Consider the following 20,392-nt stretch of genomic DNA (forward strand, 5'->3'; position numbering starts at 1 on the left):
GAACAATTACCGCCAATCCTTCCACATTTCTTACAATTACAAAGTTGAAAATGCCTTGACATAATATCTTTGAATCTTTATTGCATGTTATTCTCCATATTGCAGAAAGGATGACATAGTCATATGTAAACTCACAATTGAGGACGATGTAATTAAGAAGCCGTAACAAAACATTATATTCAGTCATGTCAACAAAGTTAGAGTACGCTTATTTTCCCATTTTTAAATTTCACCAAGTACAACTATTTTGAAGTGCAGGAAATTTCTATCTTAGAATGTTTTCTAATTTTCCTTCATGTCATCATTTCTATTACCAGAGTAGGATATCAAGAATGAGTCAGAGACGGGGAAATGAAGACAATTGTAGCACAGTTTATATGTCAGATTTGTAGAACCAAATGCTTTACAAGCCTTTTACGTGCATTCTGGTACTTTGCGAGTGCAGCTACAGTATCTCCAGGCCTTTAACATCCTTTCTTTAATCTCTCAAGTGGCCCATAAATGATGGTTAGGAGGACATAGACTAAAAACAAAATCCCCAGAGGCGTTTTCCGGTCACTTTTTCCAGTTTGAACATTTAAAACAAATTCCTTTTCCTTTTCATTGGTTCTGCTTATTTTAGAGAAACTGTTTATATTTTACGGAAACCCTCAGGCTAACCAAATATCTAAGAAAATTCCACTCTTTCTTCTGGTGTTGACAGTGATTTTAAAGGACCTACGGGTATAGACAATGAAATTCTTGCATTGGGTATTTTATGAGCAAACAGTACAAGCTTCCCTCTTTCTCTCCTATCAGCAATGAAATAAGCCTAAAAATGGACTCGTTCAATTAGGGATTGTTAATTGACCTGCTGTTGGGTCAATCCTGATTTTCTTCTCACAGACTTTAGCTACAAAATTTATAGCGTCTGAAAATGTTGCTTTTTACAATGTGTTTGAAAACTGTTTGAGCCATATCTCTCCAGAGCTGCTGAAATCGTACAGAGTGAACATTAACTTTACCCTCCACAGAGAAAGGACTTATCTTTCAATGTATGGTCTACCTCCTCTTAAACATCAAAATAGTTACATTTTGCAACTTACATTTTTTTTTGCCTTTATATTTTAGGTTAAAAAAATATAATTAAGCAGAGCATATGGTCATTAACACCCAAAGGCAAAGGCACCTTGAGACCTATAACTCAATAATGAAAAGCAATATATAAATCCTTTTTTCAAATAAGAAGCAAGCCTCATGACCTGGAAAATTAAACCCCATACACTTGGTCTAGTTGTACACTCGTGAGCCTCCCTCACTGCGCTGGACAAGACTTCAAAAAGTCTAGTCAAGTATACTGCTTACATATACTTAGTAATGACTAAGCTATTCTTTCACTTTAAGAAGCTGAAAATAATTTTTTATTATTTACAGCCAATACAAATCTGATTAGCATTTATTAATAGCAATCAATTCTAAATTATTATGCCATAAGGAATATTTCAATATGGTTTGCTTTTTCAACTTAAGCCCCCTAACCAAAACGTTAACATAAACAAATGAATAATGAAACATTCTCTATCAGCTATTATTATTGTACAACAAATCATCCCAAAATTTGGCGGACCAAGAAGTAACAACGTACTATTGCTCAGGAGTCTACAGGTCAGGAGGGTGGTTGTTCTGGTCTGGGCCAGGCTCCCTCCCCATCTGTGGTTTTCTGTGAATCACCTTAGCAGCTAGGCTTCTAGGAGTTTGCTGGATGTCGATTGAGGTGACTTGTTTCTCCTCCCTGTTAGTTGAGATTTATTCATCTGCTAGCTGAGCAGGATTCAAGAGAATGAAGTGATATGGAAAGTTCAAGTCACCTAAAAACTTTGTAGACTTCCTTTGAATCAGACTCAAGTCCATTCTAATAGCGAAATCCACAATATTTGGGAGACGTGCATCTCTCTAGACCTGTGTACAGCTGCTTTGGCTGTGTCAGAAGGCTGTGACACAAGGCTCTTAGGTTTCTTAGAAACCCTGTTATCTCACTGAAAGGGAATCCTAGGTGCCGACATATAGTAATAAAGGGTCTTATAACAGCACATGTGATTAGATCTTGTCCTCAGAACTTATTTTATATTGAGACTCTTACTGGTTGGGAAGACAGAAGATGAGAAATAGTTTTGTTTTCATTTTTTCCTATGTACTTCTAAATTCTCCTTGAAAACTGGCCAGTTCTTCCTCTAGTTCAGAGGTTGGCAAACTAAGACCTAGAAGCCAGATCCAGCCCACCTCCTAGTTTTGTATGGACTATGAGCTAAAACTACTTTTTACGTTCCTTATGGTTTAAAAAGATCAAAAGAAGGACAATATTTGTGATACATGCAAATTATGTTATATTCACATTTCAGCATCCATAAATAAAGTTTTTTGAAACATAACCACACTCTTTTATATACACATTGTCCCTGGATGTTTTTGCATTACAATAGCAGAGTTGAATAGTTGAGACAGAGGCTCCATAGTCACAAAGCCAAAAATATTTACTATCTGTCCCTTTATGGAAAAAGTTTGCTGACCTCTGCTCTAACTCGTATTGTCCCCGTACTATCTTACCATTTACAGGGAAAAGAAGCCAACTGACACTTCCAACATTTTGTCTGGAAATCATTTTGCCAAAGACCAACAATTTATGAGGAACATATCTATTGGTCTAGTCTTGCCAATTGTTTTGGCTATAACATGAGGTTCTATTTTTGCAGCCTCCAATAACGTCTCATGCTTTTCCAGCCTCTACTAAGTATTTGTTCACCATGTTTCCATTATCTGCTCCTTGCTTTGCTCTCAAACCAGAGTCTCTATTTTAAGTCAATAGCATTCCATTTCTATGTACCAATTTCTCCATCAGCTACCTCTTGCAGTATAAGAAATAAACACAAAACTCTGTGGCTTAAAACAACAAGGATTTGTTATTGCTCCTGAGTCTATGAGTCAACTGGGCCATAGTCCTGATCTTACCTAGGTTTGTTCATGTATTTGAAATTAATTTGTAGTCTAGCTCGTCTAGAATGATCTCTTTAACAGATCCCTTATTTGGCTGGCTGTTGGCTGAGGCCGCAGGAATGACTGGGCTCTGGGCCTTGTGTCTTTAAGCAGACGACCTTGGGCCTGTAAACACATAGTGATGGGGAAGCAAAAGAATGAGGGCAAGCATGCAAGGTTTCTTGAGGCATAAACTAGGAACTTGTACTCCATAACTTCCTCCACAATATGTTAACAAAAGCAACCGAGGCCTGATTTAATGAGTAGGGAGATAAATTCTGTCTCCTGATGAGATAATCCTAAAACATAACATGATTTAAGAAGCTTTTGATATACAGAGTATACAGGCATGCAAAGCATACAGACAAATTTGTATTTGCTAACAGTCTTGGATTCTAAATGTATTGTTCACAAAAGAATTGTTCTATTTTTTCCAGTCCTAACATTGCAACGATGACAGATGAATAATGAACCACTTCCAACAAGTTTTTAGCACTGATGAAGATCATTTTTCAAAAAGAGAATTGGGAAAAGGACATGTAAAATAAACAAAGAAATATAAATCCAGGTAACTCAAAAGTCATCCTTTTCTAGGTACAGAGGCAAAAAACATCCATTTTATGTCAGCCTTGTGAAGCTCAGGCCAAACTTCCTACTGGGGTTATTAGGATACCTCTTGCTAAGAAAAATACATCAGAGACTCAGGGCCCAAGGGTCAAATAGCCAGTGGGTTCGATGGGCTTTCCTAACTGGGTTTCTTGAAGGGCCACAGAATTCATTCTCTTGGCTTCTTATGCTATTGTTTTCTTCAAGCATAGAGCTGTAACCAATCTGGGAAGACTACTTTTCTTTCCTGGAGACTCTTATGGGGAGCTCTGTCTGGGCTTTGCAGGGTGGCTGCAAAGGCACATATGATGGAGAATCTTTCCCTCTAAACCTAAGATGGGCAAGAAGTAAAAGTTTTAAAAATTTGTTTTGTATGACTGCCACAGAAGGGAATGTATCCAAGGAAGAAGATTTTTGCAGGGGTTGTTTCCATAGAAGGCCTTATTCATAACTCGCTTCTTTGTATCCAAGGGATTACCTCTTTAAAAGAGGAACTTGGTTTGGGGGCAGCTCCGCTCTTCCTGCTGGTAGGGGTGAGATGGGTCTTACGCTTTACTCAGTTGCTGAATCCTAGTCCTTTCCAGTGTTATCCGAAATGTCACTTCCTCAGAGAATCCGTCCTACTCCCCAATTTTTAAAAAATTTTATTTACTTATTTATTTTTGAAGACCTTACTTTTTTATGGCAGATTTAATGACCCTTTGTGTGTTCCTATGTAACAGCCCCCAACTTCCTGATCGACTCCTACTTTCTCCTACATCCATAGCCTGGTATTCATTGGTTACTTTAAAAAGACCCAGCAGACATGTTTATAATTTCCGATGTCCGAGGCTGAATCACCTCTCTGTGTAGGGTGTTTCCAGACTAGTCTTTACAAATGAAATGGAAACAGTGAGAGGATTTATAATTCTTCTTTATGAAATACCTCAAACGTGGGAAGTGGGCATGTGAATTGATCTTCCGATTAAACCCTTGTGTACTTTCCTTCTAGTCTAATTCAGTCACATATGCATTCACTTAACTGCTCCATCTCACTCCTTCCATCTCCTTATCCATCCCCACATACGAGCCTTAATCTGCAAGGTCATCTAACTCTTGAAAATATTTCTGTGAATAATTCATTTATCACTTCCAGGTACAATTTGTCCAAGCCAATGGAATCCTAAGAATTTTAATATGATTTATGATCCCTGTTTATTCATAAGGTTTTCAGGTTCTTCAAATATGTGGTAGTAGGTCTAGTCACATTCATTTCTCCTACTCTTCATTGTTAGTCTTTAAATAGCCAAGAATCTATATTTTGGTAGCACCATAAAATAGATAGCTTTAAAACTTAGAAGAAGGGATTATCTGTACTGAATCAGACCAAGTTTCAGCTGAAAATATGGGGGCAAGCTTATTAACTGTACTAAGCTTAAGAATTTTAAATAAATTTAAAGATAGATAAATAAAACAATGGAAGCATTAGTATTTTTTTTCCTTTCTAGCCATCGTTATTTAAACATCTAATCACTTTTTGAAGTATAATTATCTGTATAAAATGTACACTACATAAATGTGTAGCATGATGAATTTTCACAAACTGAACACACCTGTGTAACCAGGACCCAGATCAATCGGAGGTCAGTATTTTTGAAGGAAAAGAATGTAATGTGGGAGCAAATGTAGGGCCACCTGACACCCATCCGAGTTTTACTTTCTCCATCTGTAAAATGAGTGGAACAATAAACATGCTGAAAAACTGCTCTATTAAATGTGATCAACTCTATGCAAACATGTTTTAAACCACAGCAAGCTGCGCAAATGAACAGTATTATTTTAATTTTCTGTTACTACAAAGTACCCATTGCAGAGTTCACCTTGGAAAAATGATCAGACTTGGCTTGAGCCATGAAGAAGAGCGAGTGCGGCTGGGAACGCCAGCAGGCTGCCTTCCAGCAGACCTCTTAGAGTCTCCTTACCTTGGTAGACTTGCCTGGCTCCGAGTCGGGCCCTCAGCCTTTCCAGACTCTGAAACCTCGTTGTCTATTTCTAAGGGGCCTAGTGATATTAAATAAGCTCAAGGGACTGATTTTAAAAAATCAAAGCCCTGATTTATTAATTTACAATGAGGGGACCAGGCACTTGAGTCCTCTGCCAGAACATTCTCTCCAGGCTGATACTCCTTTGGGGAAGGCACGCTGTATTCATTAGCTTGCTCAGAGAGCATGGTTTCAGAATAAGAATTAGGCAACAAGAAGCTCCTCCTGTACTGTACAATCTTGGTTCACTACTTTTTTGTACTGATGCAACTCTGAATTTTTACTATTCTCTTCAGGCCGGCTCAGCTGCCAATCCTAGGAGAAAGCACTCTGAAGCCTCCAGCTTCCACGAAATGAATCATGTGACCTTTCTCACCCCGGAAGAAGCCTGTGTACGCAGCATTATTATCACAGAAGTCAATGAGAACGAGACCCTTACAGCGTTTGGGGCTCTCAATTTTAAAAACGATTTATAAGTCCTGTGTGGGCTCACCTGCTATGTAACCTCGCTGACCTGGCGCCCATTCTCCCCTCTGGCAGAAGGTATATATGCTTGGCTGTAGCACCCAAATGCCGTTGTATTTTCCTTGCCTTCTCTTGCTCTGTGTGATAATTCTGAATGTTTACTTCTGGGGTTAAACTTCTTTCTTGTGTGTAATTACTAGGGGGAAAGTAGAAGCTTCCCCAGAAGAGATCTGTGAGTAACTGAGATGGAAGCTTGTACCCCTGAAGTAAATGCTGAGCCATCATGCCCACAGTTGGATACAAGATTCAGAGATTCACTAGTACAATGTTATGGTCACTTCTCATACTCAGCACTTAGATGGGTAATGGCTGCCACCTTCCTTTGTTTCTGATCTCTCCTATTTCTATGCTTTCCTGGTTGAGCAATCCTCACCCTATCCCCAGCCTCTAACCCATTGAGCAGCCATTTCTTTAATAAGGTTAATATTTCCAGTCAAGAAACTCTTGTGTCCTTCTGGAGACATTCTTGCCCCTTGTTAAAATAAATTTTTTTAAAGTCTGGATTGATCCACTATGCATTGATTCTAAGTTCTTGAGCTAATAATTGACAATACTTTTAATCTATTCCTGGTCAACCTATCCTTCTATGATGTTTATTTAGATCATTTGTAAAATGGGTGTTTGAGGATTTATTGAAATGATAAATACAAAGAACTTAGAACAATATCTGACACTATTTATGGATGTGCCCCCAAACCACATATTTGACCAAATGCAAAGCGGTTAATGTTAAAAATCAATACTTATTATTTGTGATTTTGGATTTTTTCCCTCTTCATGAATTTTTGAAGCATTAAAATTGATATTTTGCTTTAAGTTCATCGTCACAATATGTGAACAATTCCAAAATAGGATCGTTCTTTAAAGACTCATGACCTAAAAAGGATTAAATGACAAAATATTAGAAGCATAATTTAAAGGTTATTTTTTCTACCTATAATGCTAATATACCAAATAATTCTAAAAGACTGGAATTATGCTAATAACATATTTGGCACTATGCCATTGTATGATTTATACTAAAACAGAAAACATTTAATAGCTCAAAAGGATTGAAATAGTCTCCCTAATTTTCAAGCTAATACATTGTCATTACATCAATTATTAAAATACTTCTCAACTTGTCTATTTTAAAGTTCTTAGAGTTTTCAAAACAAAATTCACAGCATCATAAGCATTATCAAATATGACAGTATTTTTTTCCTTTTGCAAAACAAATGAATGTATACTTAAAACGACTGTTTGCATTTCAACATATAAAATACATAATGAGATTTTCACTTCAAGTTACACCAAGAATGATCTCAGTATTTGAAAATACATATTTAATTATTAATAATAATAACCCAAGTAACATAATAAAATACTAATATCATTTTTAGTAATCAGATATGACAATGATCACATTATCATCGATGATGAACAAGTTCAGAGTTGTCAGAAAGGACACTAAACGGGTACTCAGATATTTGGGAATCCAAGGGCCAGGGTAAAAGCCAGGGTCAAATGGTAGGCTTTTGTGAATTTCCTGGGTTTTTTGGTTAATTTTATCCAAAAGCCAAAGTTTAGAGAATCCCTACTTAAGATATATTCAATAAGCTCTCATAGTTACTAGACTTGTTTATGTGTTTCTGTATGTACATAATCTAATTTTCCAGTAATACTTAAAAATTAAGTGATAAACATACATTTCAAAGAACCGTAATTTCTTCTGTTTCGAGATTCATAAGAATCAAAATTTCACAAATCGAAAGCAAAAACAAAAAGTCCTAAATCCGGAGATGAGTGTTTTAAAAATGCTCCTCCTTATAAAGAAACTAAAGTGTTTCAGAAAGGATTGCTTTCAGATGGCATATTATTAATAATTCTAGTTGACACATTTTAAATGTTTAAATCTGAGAGAATCATATAACTGACCTAATATTTAATTATCCAATCATTTCTCCCTACTCTTGATTCCTTTTATTTGGAAAGAGAACATCACTCTTGGGATAATTTGATAAATGTTATGTCAGCAATTTTTAAAAAGAGTCTTCTGTTGTTATAAAAACTGGCAGATGCTAAATGGACAAAGTCTCAGAATAATTGACATGGACAACAGAAGTAAGAATTTTGACTCCCAGTAGGCAAACCACCTGTACAAACAACGCTTCCAGCTTCAGTTTGATTTGCTGGCTTCTGAACACTCAATTATTTAGGGCATTTGAAAGATTTCACTGATGGAAGTAATATCTGCAGGCCTGAATTACAAAGGTGTTTTTTATCATTAAAGATTAGGTTTCAATAATAAGTATTGTTATTGCTATGTTGATGACAAATGCTTTTTTCTGTCAGAACTAGAACTCTTCCATTTTAATATATTATTAATGTTTTTGTTCAGAATGTTTTAATGCATTTTTGCCATGAAATCTTCAGTCGGATGTTTTTAGAGGCAGAATATAAAAAGACAGAAAAGGACCGTCCAGATGTTGCCACATTCCAAGGTTATCACTGCATTGCCATCCAGACAGATTCTGTTCTGGATTCTTAAGAAATTAGTTTGGGTTAAAGGGGTGAACCACTTGTACAATTGTTCTCTTTTAGCATCAATATGCATCACATAGCCTGTTATTACAACAAATTGACTTAGAGCTTCTGACTCATACTTAAGGGACAATAATGTTTTGTTTGGTTTGGTTTTATTGAGGAGTAGGGATTAAATTATTTTTAAATAAACTTTTTTATTTTAGGAGAGTCTTAGATTTACAAAACATTGTGAAGATAGTACAGAGAGTTCCCGTATTTCTGGATCCATTTTCCCTTATTAGTAATATCTTACATTAGTATGGTACATTTTTTACAATTAATAAGCAAATATTGATATATTACTGTTAGCTAAGATTCATAGCTTATCAGATTTCCTTAGTTTTTACCAGTGTCCTGTTTATGTTCCAGGAGTCCATCTAGGATATTACGTTACATTTAGACATCATGTACCCTGAGGCTTCTCCTGGTTATTGTAGTTACTCAAACTTTCCTTGTTTTTAACGACTTTGACAGTTTTGTGTAATATCATTCAGATATTTTGAGAATTGACCCTCAATAGGAATTCTTCTGATTTTTTTCTCAAGATTATATTGGGGTTATGGAATTTGAGGAGCAAGATCACAAAAGTAAGGTAACATTTTCATCATATCTCATCAAGGATAATGACTTATCACCAATGAGGTTGATCGTAAGCCCCTGGCTAAAGCAGTGTTTTTCAGGTTTCTCCACTGAAAAATGTCTTTCCTCCTTTTCCGTGCTGCCCTCTTTGGAAGGAAGTCACTCTGCAATGCACATGCAAGGAGTGAGGAGTATGTTCCTTAAGGGCACAATATCTACACGAATTATCTGGAATTCTTCTGCACAGGAGATTTGTCTCTTCCTCCTATTTATTTATTTATTTAGTCAATCATTTATTTTTATGAGTATGGACTCATGAATATTCATTTTATACACTGAGCTATAATCTAATACTACTTTATTTAATTTGTTGCTCAAATGGTTCCAATTTTGACCATTGGGAGCTCTTCAATTGGTTCCTGTATCCTTTTGGTCTAGCTTATGTGTGTGTGTATATGTGTGTGTGTTAAGCATTTTCTTAGGTCCCGGCACTATAAGATGCTCCAGGATCATCTTGTGTATTTTCTGTCCCAGTCCTAAAATCAGCCATTATCCAAGAAGCCTCATTGCCTTTATTGGAGAACAATAGTAGAAACCAAGATCTGAGTGCTAGGTGTGCTTATTGATATTGGTGTGTCATTAATTCTAGCTCCCCTCAGTCAACAGTGCAAGGAAATGGATTTATGTATGTATGCTAACCCCTGAATCTACACATATCCATAAGTATTTCCATATATAAACTTCTGTGTCTATATTAAACTAAATCTGAGTTCATTCTGATGACCCCAACTCTTAACTCACTACCAAATGGATCATTCTAACCTGCTCTCCCTGCTTATCTGCAAACTACCACTCTGGCAGTGAGAAAGCCTGGATCCAAACAACCTTCACCCATCGACTTAATTAATCAATTTCAGTGCACATATGAAGTGGTCACAGAATTGTTAACCTGTACAGCCATAGGAAACTAGTTTATCAAATACAGCACAGTAATAATGTACAGTTCCTTTTGATTTTACTCTCAACAAACTCCACTCTTTTCCATAGTTACTTCGGTTGCAACATTTTTTGAAGTAGTTTCTTTTATTTGCAATACACAAGATTCTTCTATCACATTCTACATTCCATCCTGGGGTCGTCTAGTCTCCTAAATGATTTTTTTTTGGAAATTTGCGTACATTAAGGTTCATGTTTTGTGGTGTAAAACTGTATGGATTTTAACAGACACAATTTCATGCATCCACCGTTACTGTATCATTCAGAAGATTCACTGCCCTAAGAAATCCCCTGCATTTGACCTATTCAACCCTCCTTTCTTCTCCCCACCAAAACTTCTGGCAACCACTGATTTTTTACCTTTGTTATAATTTTGCCTTTTCTGTAAATTATGCAGCCTTTTCAGACTGACTTCTTTCACTTAATATGCATTAGGATTCATCCATTGCTTCCCATGGCTTAATGGCTCATTTCTTTTTATTGCTGAATAATAATCCATTGTGTGAATGTAGCACAGTTGATCGATTCACCTATTGAAAGACATCTTGGTTGCTTCCAGCTTTTGACAATTATGAAGAAAGCATGCAAGTTTTGGGGTGGACAAACGTTTTCAAAACAATAAGGTAAATAATCTAGGAGCAGGGTTGCTGTATCATATTGTAAGATCATGTTTAGATTTGTAAGAAACTTACAAACTGTCTCCCAAAGTGGCTGTATCATTTTGCACTCCCACCAGCAATGAATGAGAATTTTGTTGCTTTGCATTCTTGCCAGCAATTGATACTGTCAGTGTTATGAATTTTAGCCATTCTTTTTTTTTTTAAAGATTGGCACCTGGGCTAACAACTGTTGCCAATCTTTTTTTTTTTCTGTTTTATCTCCCCAAACCCCCCCTGTACACAGTTGCATATCTTAGTTGCGGGTCCTTCTAGTTGTGGGATGTGGGACACTGCCTCAACGTGGCCTGACGAGCGGTGCCATGTCTGCGCCCAGGATCCAAACCCTGGGCGGCTGCAGCGGAGTGCAGGAACTTAACCACTTGCCCATGGAGCTGACCCCTAGCCATTCTTATACATGCCTAATAACACCTTCTTGTTATTTTAATTAACAATAATGTTGAACATCTTTTCATATGTTCATTTGCTGCCAGCATGTCTTTTTTGGTGAGGTTTCTGTTCAGATATCTTTCTTTTTTTTAAAGATTGGCACCTGAGCTAACATCTGTTGCCAATCTTCTTTTATTTTTTTCTTCTTCTTCTTCTCCTCAAAGCCCCCCAGTGTATAGTTGCATATTCTACTTGTAGGTCCTTCTGGTTGTGCTGTGTGGGACACCACCTCAACCTGGCTTGATGAGAGGTGCCATGTCCAGGCCCAGGATCTGAACCAGTGAAACCATGGGTTGCCAAAGTGGAGCGCACAAACTTAACCACTCAGCCACAGGGCCAGCCCTTGTCTGTTAAGAATTTTGCCCACTTTTTTTAAATGGTTATTTTCTTCTTGTTGAATTTCAAAAGTTCTTTATCTATTTTGGATACAAGTCCTTTAATAGGGAAGTATTTTGTTAATATTTTCTCCCAGGCTGTGGCTTGTCTTTTCATTCTCTCAACAGTATTTTTTGCAAAAAAAATTCTAAGTTTCATAAAGTGCAATCTATTTTTTTCATGTATCATCCTTTTGGATCATGCTTTCTTTCTGATGTTTTATATAAAAAGGCATCACCAGGAAAATATTTTTAATGGCTATATATCTGTTTTTGAATAGTAGATGCTTAGAAATAGTTTTCAAATCTCTCTCTTTGTTCGCCTTTCTCTTTCTCACTCTTTTTTGCTTTCTTTTTCTGTATTTCCTTATTTTCTCTCTGGCAATAAGTAACTAGAATACAAAAATGTAATTAAAATAAGCTAGTAAGTCAATAAAGGCTGTAATTTATCCATTTTTCCTCTATGGATTTTTTCCCTTAATGTTGTTATAAATATTCTTGTTTGATCTAGAGATCATCTATATGCCAGCTTATTGGTAGCAAAACATACTTAGCAGTAATCAGGGGATGCTCTAGTCATGCATCAATGAATCAAAATCTATATTTTTAAAATACTAAAAATTAATTATCAATAGAATAAGTGCATGTTGCTATCTTCTCTATTAAATATTTATTCAAAGACAAATATGTTCTCCGAAAGGATTCCCTATGAATGACCACAAAATTAGCTTTTGTCCTAGTTCCTTCCTCTCAGGTTTGGCTCTCAAAATCTAATGAAAGAAGACACATACAACTCAATTAGTGAATTCCAAAACCTACATTACATAGGGTTTACTTAAGTGAAAGACTACCATCTAGATGCTCCATACTATGTGATGATCGACAAATGGAGAGAGCAGTGAGTGCTGAAGTATTCATGGAAGGCTTTATGGAGGAAGCAGGGCTTCTGCTTGTCACCGAGGATGATTATAATATAGATACAGAAATAATATACAACACAACACAAGTTAAAGAGGAAGGGGTGCTCCAAATGAAGGAAAACACAAGCAAAAGCATTGGTGTGAGATGACTATGTCATACTTATTGCACAGTTCTAACACAACTCTAATTAACCAAATAGCTTTTAAAGTCGAGATGTCAAGTAGATTAGTAGATTACGTGTGGTTATCCAGAAAACTTAAGTTTCTGAGTAGATCGTTGATGCAACCAAAAGGATTTTTAAGACACGTTTGGAGTACTGAGTCCACTGTTAGGACACTCTGAAGCCCTCTCAGCATATGGCATTCCCCCGTCCCTTGTGATTGGCTCACATCTAGAGATATAATCTAATTGCATCTGACAGAGGGAAGTTTATGATTTTCATTTGACGGCATTTGGAAGAAAAGTTCTCCCTTCTGAATAGTGTGCCGTACAGATGGGGCATCTGAAGGTAAGGCCCACCGATAGGGGATGATAACGCCAAGAGGATCATGAAACAATAGAGCAGAACACTGATCATAGGTCCCTGGAGCCTGGTCTCCTTCTGGACTGTTACACTAATTGAGCCAAGAAGTTCCTATTTTGTGTCTTCTTCCAGGAACTTAGAAAATGTTTCTCTCACATCTCATACACAGTCTCACATAAGGGAATTATTTTTGCTCTACTTTCAAAAGTATTTAGATTCTACTGCTTCACACCTCTCTACCCGGTCTCTCTAATCCAGACCGGCATCAGGTAGCAGCTGAATTAACATAACAGGCTCTTAGCTAGTCTCCCTTTTTCTACCCTTGTTCCTTCCCAGTCAGTTAACTGCACAGTTGGCAGTGATCTTTCAAATACAAAAATGAGATCTAACCACTTCTCTGCTCAGCCTTCTCTAAAAGCTGCCGGTTTCATGTGGAATAAAATCCAAAGTGCAGCCCGTGGTCTACGTGGCCGACGTGATTTGGAGCCTTGCTGCTTCCACGGTATCATGTCTTACTCCTCTGCTGCTGGTTTCCTCCTGCCATATGGCTGGTTTTTTTTCTGCTTATCAAATGCACAAAACACACGTTCATCTTATGGCCTGTGCACTTGCTGCTTCCTCTGCCTGAAACACAGTTTCACAAAATATTATTATGTCTTTTTCCCTCACTTCATTCATTTTCCTTATCAGAGAAGATTTGGCTTCCATTTAAAACCACACCCTGTCCTCATCGGTGCCAGATAGTATTTTCATCATCCAGCTTTATTTTTCTTCAAAGTCCTTTTCGCTACTCGAGATGCTGGTTCTTTGCTGGTCTTCTATCCCCCCACTACCCCCTGGAATGTAAGTTTCCCAAGAACAGGAAGGTTCTGTTTTCTTCATTGATGTCTCTAGAACCCGGAGCAGGGCAAGCAATACATAGCATATGCTCTTAAATGGAATCAAACTGTTCTTCAAGCTAATGAGAGTTGTTCTTATTTCTTTTATGTCACTTTGGTACTAAAAGCACTTTCATTAGGTAAATGCCGATCTAATTAGTCTTTTCTAAAGTTTAGTAAAGAGAAGATTACATGTCCACGTGCAAAGAATACATTGTAAATCACATGATAGATCTTTAAAGTGAACTCTTTGTATTTAATATTTTCCATTAAAAGAAGTGTATTATACAGCTAAGAAAAACTGAAATAACAATTCACGGAAATCTTTTGTACTGGGAAAAGAAAAACAGCCAAGAATGAAATACTTCCCACTATAAAAATGTGGAGGTCTTTACTAAAAAAGAAAAAAAAGCCCACCACATTTCTCTACAAGTACTAAAGTATAGTTTTGTATTTCACAACAAACGATAACAATGATGTGATTTACAAGGATTCAGTTACATAAAAGCGAGAACTGAGGGACTATACGTTTCCGGAACTCATCCTAAGAGTCAAGGTCTTTGCTGACTGCTTTACAAATATTACCTTATTTAACAACTTCAAACTTCTTTCTAGTGAATATTAGTTATTATTTTTCAGAAGAAAAAAGTGAAGTTCTGAAAGAAAGAAAAATTTCCCAAGGGCCCACACTCATACTTGACATTCAAATCTAAAGCTTCGAAACTCATTTGAAAAATGCTTTTTCCAATAAATATGGAAAGCTATTGGTATGCATACAAACATCATTAAAGTATTGTCTGCAAGGCCCTTTTTTTGGAAAATATTAAAATCCTTTCATGGTTTATCAATCTGAAGTAGTATATTTTGTTTATTGAAAAAACTAGCTCACTGATGTTGTACAGATAAGTAATGTTAGCTCTGCTCTAATTACTTAAAAATTTATGTAATTATATGAAGCAGATGACTAATACAAGGGAATAAACCTTGCATACAAAACTATGTTAGCAAGTGCTAGAGCCCTTTGTTAAAGTAAATTATATCAAGGATAGAGAGAGGACTAGAAAGGCAGACAAGAAACAACAGTGATGTTTATAGTTAACAATGACTAAGAGGTGAACTTTAAGTCTATTTACATACTTCTGTAAAGACGGAAGCATCAAAGAAAACGTCTTTTTACCGCAAACCAGAAGTATGGAGGAAACAAAAGAAGAAAATTACTCAACATGGAGAAAACTTTACTCAAAACATTATGTGATAACAGAAAATATACGGTGACCTAAAAAAGAAAATTATAGACAGATAAGCAACAATAATGGCATTACTAATGTCTTACGATTACTTACTATTTTAGAGACAAGAATACTAAAAGTTAGGTGATATCTGCGTTAAATTTTTACCAGTATGTGATACAAAATAAAATCAGCCTGTGTTCCTAGTTGTGGCTTTCCACACTGGGGCTGGAAGATTCTGACAGCTTGGGTCTGAAAATGTGTGAGGCTTTGAGCTTTGAGGTGTGTGAAAGCCTGGTCTCAAATCCCTTGCAGCGAGAACCCAGCCAAGTTCATGGGCATCTGCATCACACTGGGCTCCACCACCACAGCCACCCGTGAGACAATCATATCTGGGACAGAGGAGGCTAGTGCCACCACTCTTCCCCATGCTGTAATCATTCAAGGAGTAAAGACCCACTGAACAGACTCCTAAGTGCCAGGGTCTGTTTGAGCTTCTTCTGGCAGTTTCAATTTTGGAATTCTACATCTGCAACTTCAGCATCCACGTTTGCTCCTTCAAAGCTTTGGGAACTGTGCTTTTTGGATATGAGCCTGCCACTGGGCTCACTCTAGAAGGAAAAAATACAGGAATGCCAGTGACTGTAACTACTGGCTTAACTCTGGGAATGGCCAGACACAACATCTGCAGCTATGACATGTTCCAGTTTAGGAATCTGTAGGCCTGCAGCGAATGCTGCACCATTTACTCCACTTATTACCTGCGCTCAGCTGGTGGTGGCACTGTTTCACCTACTCTGTTATCAATTCCAGAAGCTTCCATGGGATTTACTCCACATGATTTGGGTGGAACAACAGCAAAAACAACAACCACATCAACAACCCCTTCTCTAGGGCTGGCTAGACCTAGACTTCGATTTCCAAGTGTGCTCACGCTTACACTCAGCCTTAGCTGCTTTAGGAGGTTTGCTTTTCCAAAATCCAAACACAGCAACATCCAAATTTGGACAGGATGCTATCGGCATGCCATTGGTAACTGCTGTAGCTATTTCACTGTGGCCAATGAAGACCTTAGTGATGTAGATTTCAGTAGTTCATCATATAAAAAGTGACAAAAAGGGAACATGATCAGATGATAAAAAAGTACCAAAGGATGAAAATCTCCCTCACGTCATTGTCCAGGATGTGGAAAATCTTCAGAAGTTTGTGAAGGAACAAAAATGGATACAAAAAGAAATCTTTAAAGCAAGGATTAAAGTATAAGAAGGTATTAAGGCTTTAAAGCAACTTCTGCCATTGGCTGCCAGCAGATGAGATAAAAAGGCAGAACTCTCAATATCAACAACTTGAAAATAGAAATTACTCAGGGGCTAAACAAGGCAGACACAGCTTTCAGAACCCAGGAACTATTATCCGGACTTCAAAATGAAAATACATAGAGCTTCTTCAGACTGCTTCACAATCACAGCTCAGCAACTTCAGGTGCAGCTTTAGCAGCACACACAGCAGACTGAAGAACTGGAAAACTGTCCTGCCACTTAAACAAATAATTCACGCAACCTCCCAAGATTTGTCAAGGGCTCTGCAGGAAACTGAGAAAAATTTGTAGCTTTGGCTGTACAACTTCAGCCTATTATTAAACATGTGAAGGTGTGGGGCTGGCCTGGTGGCGCAGCAGTTAAGTTCGCGCACTCCGGTTTGGCAGCCTGGATTTGCCTGTTCAGATCCCAGGTGCAGACCTATGCACCGCTTATCAAGCCATGCCGAGGCAAGCATCCCACATATAAAGTAGAGGAAGATGGGCACGGAGTTAGCTCAGGGCCAGTCTTCTTCAGCAAAAAGAGGATTGGTGGCAGATGTTAGCTCAAGGCTAATCTTCCTCAAAAAAAAAAAAAAGGTAAAGGGGCTGGAAGAACATTACCTTCACTACAGAAAAATGTTGGGAGATGCTATAGATCTGTTTGAAGTCAGGCCAGCAGAAGCCAAGAAGTGGCAGAATGCACCCAGGGTTACTATTAGACCCACCCTTCTCAGTGACACACAATGAAGCAGCCATCACCAGCACTCCAACACTTAGGATAGCAAGGCTGGCAACAGTGCTTCAGCCACTTCTGGGGTGTAGTTTAACACAGATTCAATGCGGGTATTGGCATTGAGTTCCAGGTAAGTGGCTTAGGGTCTTCAAACTGAAAGTTTTGGAACTAGTTCTCATTTTAGAAACAGCACCATTACGGCCACAATTGGATTTGAAAAAATAAACTGTCAGTAATCTTAGTGCAAGCTTTGGCAGCTCAAGCCCCCCTGCATTAGCTTCAGAAGCTCTAGCATGACAGTCCCGAGCGGCTGGTCTTACAGGGTGCCCGGTCCTCCCTGCAGGTTTTGGACCAGGAGGGCAGCTTCTTCACTTGAAGAAACCTCCAACTGGAAAGAAAACAAGAAAAATGATATATATATGAGCTGATGTGTTAGAAACCATGGCAGCATTGTTCACTCTGTGACTCTATTTTTCTAAAATTGCTGCAGTAATTAAATTGCACCTCAGGAGACTTATAACATTTTGACATTTTTCCCTTCTCTGGAATTTGAACTCCTTTCATATTTGCCACACTGAACAATTCATTTTTCTGTGAATATAAAAGCCAGTTGCATATTTTTCCTTCTTTTGTAAGCCATATTCTGATTACATCTCTGACCAGGAAAGCCTATCATTTAGCCAAGTGTCAATAGCTGTGTTTTTGTTGATATGGTTGACACTACGTAAACATATGCATAGTTGTTTCTCGTACAGATGGAATGATCTCTAGTGTTTATAGTAGGATCAACATGTTCTTTGACAAAGGCCCCTGGAACCACACTGAAGGACATCTTCTGTACAGAGTACTATACACATTTGTGCACGAGTATAAAATATGAATTCATAGAAAGAAACTCTTGGCTCAAGCTATTTCCCTTTTTTAAGGGTATTCCATTTTTCATGGTTTAAACTCCAAATCTTCCCTGCCTGTAGAAAGATGAATTAGAGACACCAAGTTACTGAAATTGGTTGCTTAAAAACTTGTTGAAATACTTCCTGGCCTAAATGTTTGGCGGACTCAACTTCGCTGTTCCTGGTCTTTTCCATTTTTGTTTCCACCTTGACCTTTGGCAGCCTCTCCAAAGGGAGAACTCTGTGAATTTTGTCAAATAAACTTTTATTATCCTGTGTTGGTCACCGTTATGATGTGATGTGAAGTGGGTTTTGTTTCCACCTCTGAGATGAATCTTCAGAAGCGTAATTGCACCATAATCATATTGATTGCATGTGGGAGAAGGACGTATTTCTACTTTAGGGGAAACTTTACAGGTTTTTCCAATGCAGAGTGATTTCTTACACAGCGATTAATGCTGACTCTAAATGGAGCAGCTTATATGTCTCTTAACATCATAATGGCTTAGTACAGATTAGAAAAGCAACGCATTTAAAAAAATATTCTTTGTACCGTCTCTGACCTCTTCCCCGTCTTCCCAGTGACAAGAGAGCCAGGTCGTAATGTGCAGGCAGGTCAGGCTGCATCTGTGTAATGTGCCTGTGATAACATTAACAAGAGAAGCAGAATGGATAAAAAGGAGAGCCGTGGAAACAGAAACTGCCTTATCCCTGGTTTAAGAGAAAAGCAATTAAATTGACCTATTTACCTTTCAAGTGCAGTTTCCCAATGTAAGTTGAACGTGGAATGTCATTGAAAATGGTTTAATTTTTTATATGGGTTTAATAATATGTATTAAGCGAACACTTTCAGAATCATTTTCACAAAGACACTAATTTTCTAAAATAGATATTGTACATACGTAAATGATTTTTAGTAAAGACTAGCTGGTTTTGTTTATAAAAGTGCTGTAAAACTGTTTTATTTATCTGCTTATAGCAATGGTTGGCTTTTCTGAATGAAATTTTTGCACCTTGATGCATTATAATTAGAAAAGATACTTGTTTCTGAGCACTTAAACTTGTTTTTATTTTTTCATACCTCTCTATTACTGCAATCTCCAAGTCTAGATTGTGGAAAAGGGCATGAAAAAATGTGATTTTTGTGAATTACTATCAGAATTAACTGCATGATCACATCAACATTTTTTAAAAGGACATTGCATTGGTCTGCAAAAATCCAAATATATTTCTTACTTAATGTAATTCGCATTTTAATGTATTAAGCTACTAGAAGTTTTGCAATACAGTGATTCATGACAGGAGTTTAAATGGGTTGTCATTATCCTCATTGTCTTCATTTTGTCCAGTCTACCATCATGTAAACAATAAAGCTTAGTGTGTCAATTGTTGTTAAAACATAAAATCAATATATTCAAGGCAGGCATATGAAAGGATTTGAAAGTTATTGAGATAAATTGTGCATTCTCAATATGGCTTTGCAATCTTTACTTTCTGATGACATGGAAGTCATGGTAGTGACCCAGGTCACTGACCAGAGGACCTGTAGGGCTGATGTGGTTGACCACCTTGTTTGACCTCATTATTCCACTACCAGTGCCACAAATCCCTTTACCGTTACCATGGGCTTTAGCACTGGTTTACCATAGAAAAGTCAAAGAATTATATAGTTCAGAAAACTCTACTCTTCTCAAAGTGGTATATTATTTAATATAGAAACACCTCTTTTCCATTACAAATTCCACAACCTTCAAGGGCTCTTGGCATCTTATGACATTGACTGTGACATCTGCTCTAGAAGGCATTGCTCCATTTTCCCTTGTGTCAAAAATCGTATAACTTCTACATATGAGCTGAGAAATTTGAAATAATCTGTGACAAAATGAGTATGGCTTATCAAGGGAGACCCGCATCCCCACCCCTGTTTAAGAGATAACAACTTTCAAGTGACAGAATGCTGTACCATAGACTGCTTCTGCATAATCACGGGAGAGAAACTCCCCAGAGCAGCTTGGTCTCCAGATCCCTGCTGTCTGGATAGTTCTGCCATCTCCATCTGAAGTCACTCTCAATATAGGCAGTTTCACTTTCAAGTAGGAATAATCAAGGAAATAACAAGAAAGCAGTGCCTAGC

General features: G+C 37.4%; 1 pseudogene; it reads left to right on the top strand.

Annotated features, from left to right (window-relative positions):
* Positions 1–12,667: 12,667 nt before the first annotated feature.
* The window catches only part of LOC139081872 (nucleoporin p58/p45-like), a 38,172-nt pseudogene continuing 30,447 nt past the window's right edge, over positions 12,668–20,392 (top strand).

Source organism: Equus przewalskii, chromosome 2 (assembly GCF_037783145.1).
Source record: "Equus przewalskii isolate Varuska chromosome 2, EquPr2, whole genome shotgun sequence".
NCBI classification, from domain to species: domain Eukaryota; kingdom Metazoa; phylum Chordata; class Mammalia; order Perissodactyla; family Equidae; genus Equus; species Equus przewalskii.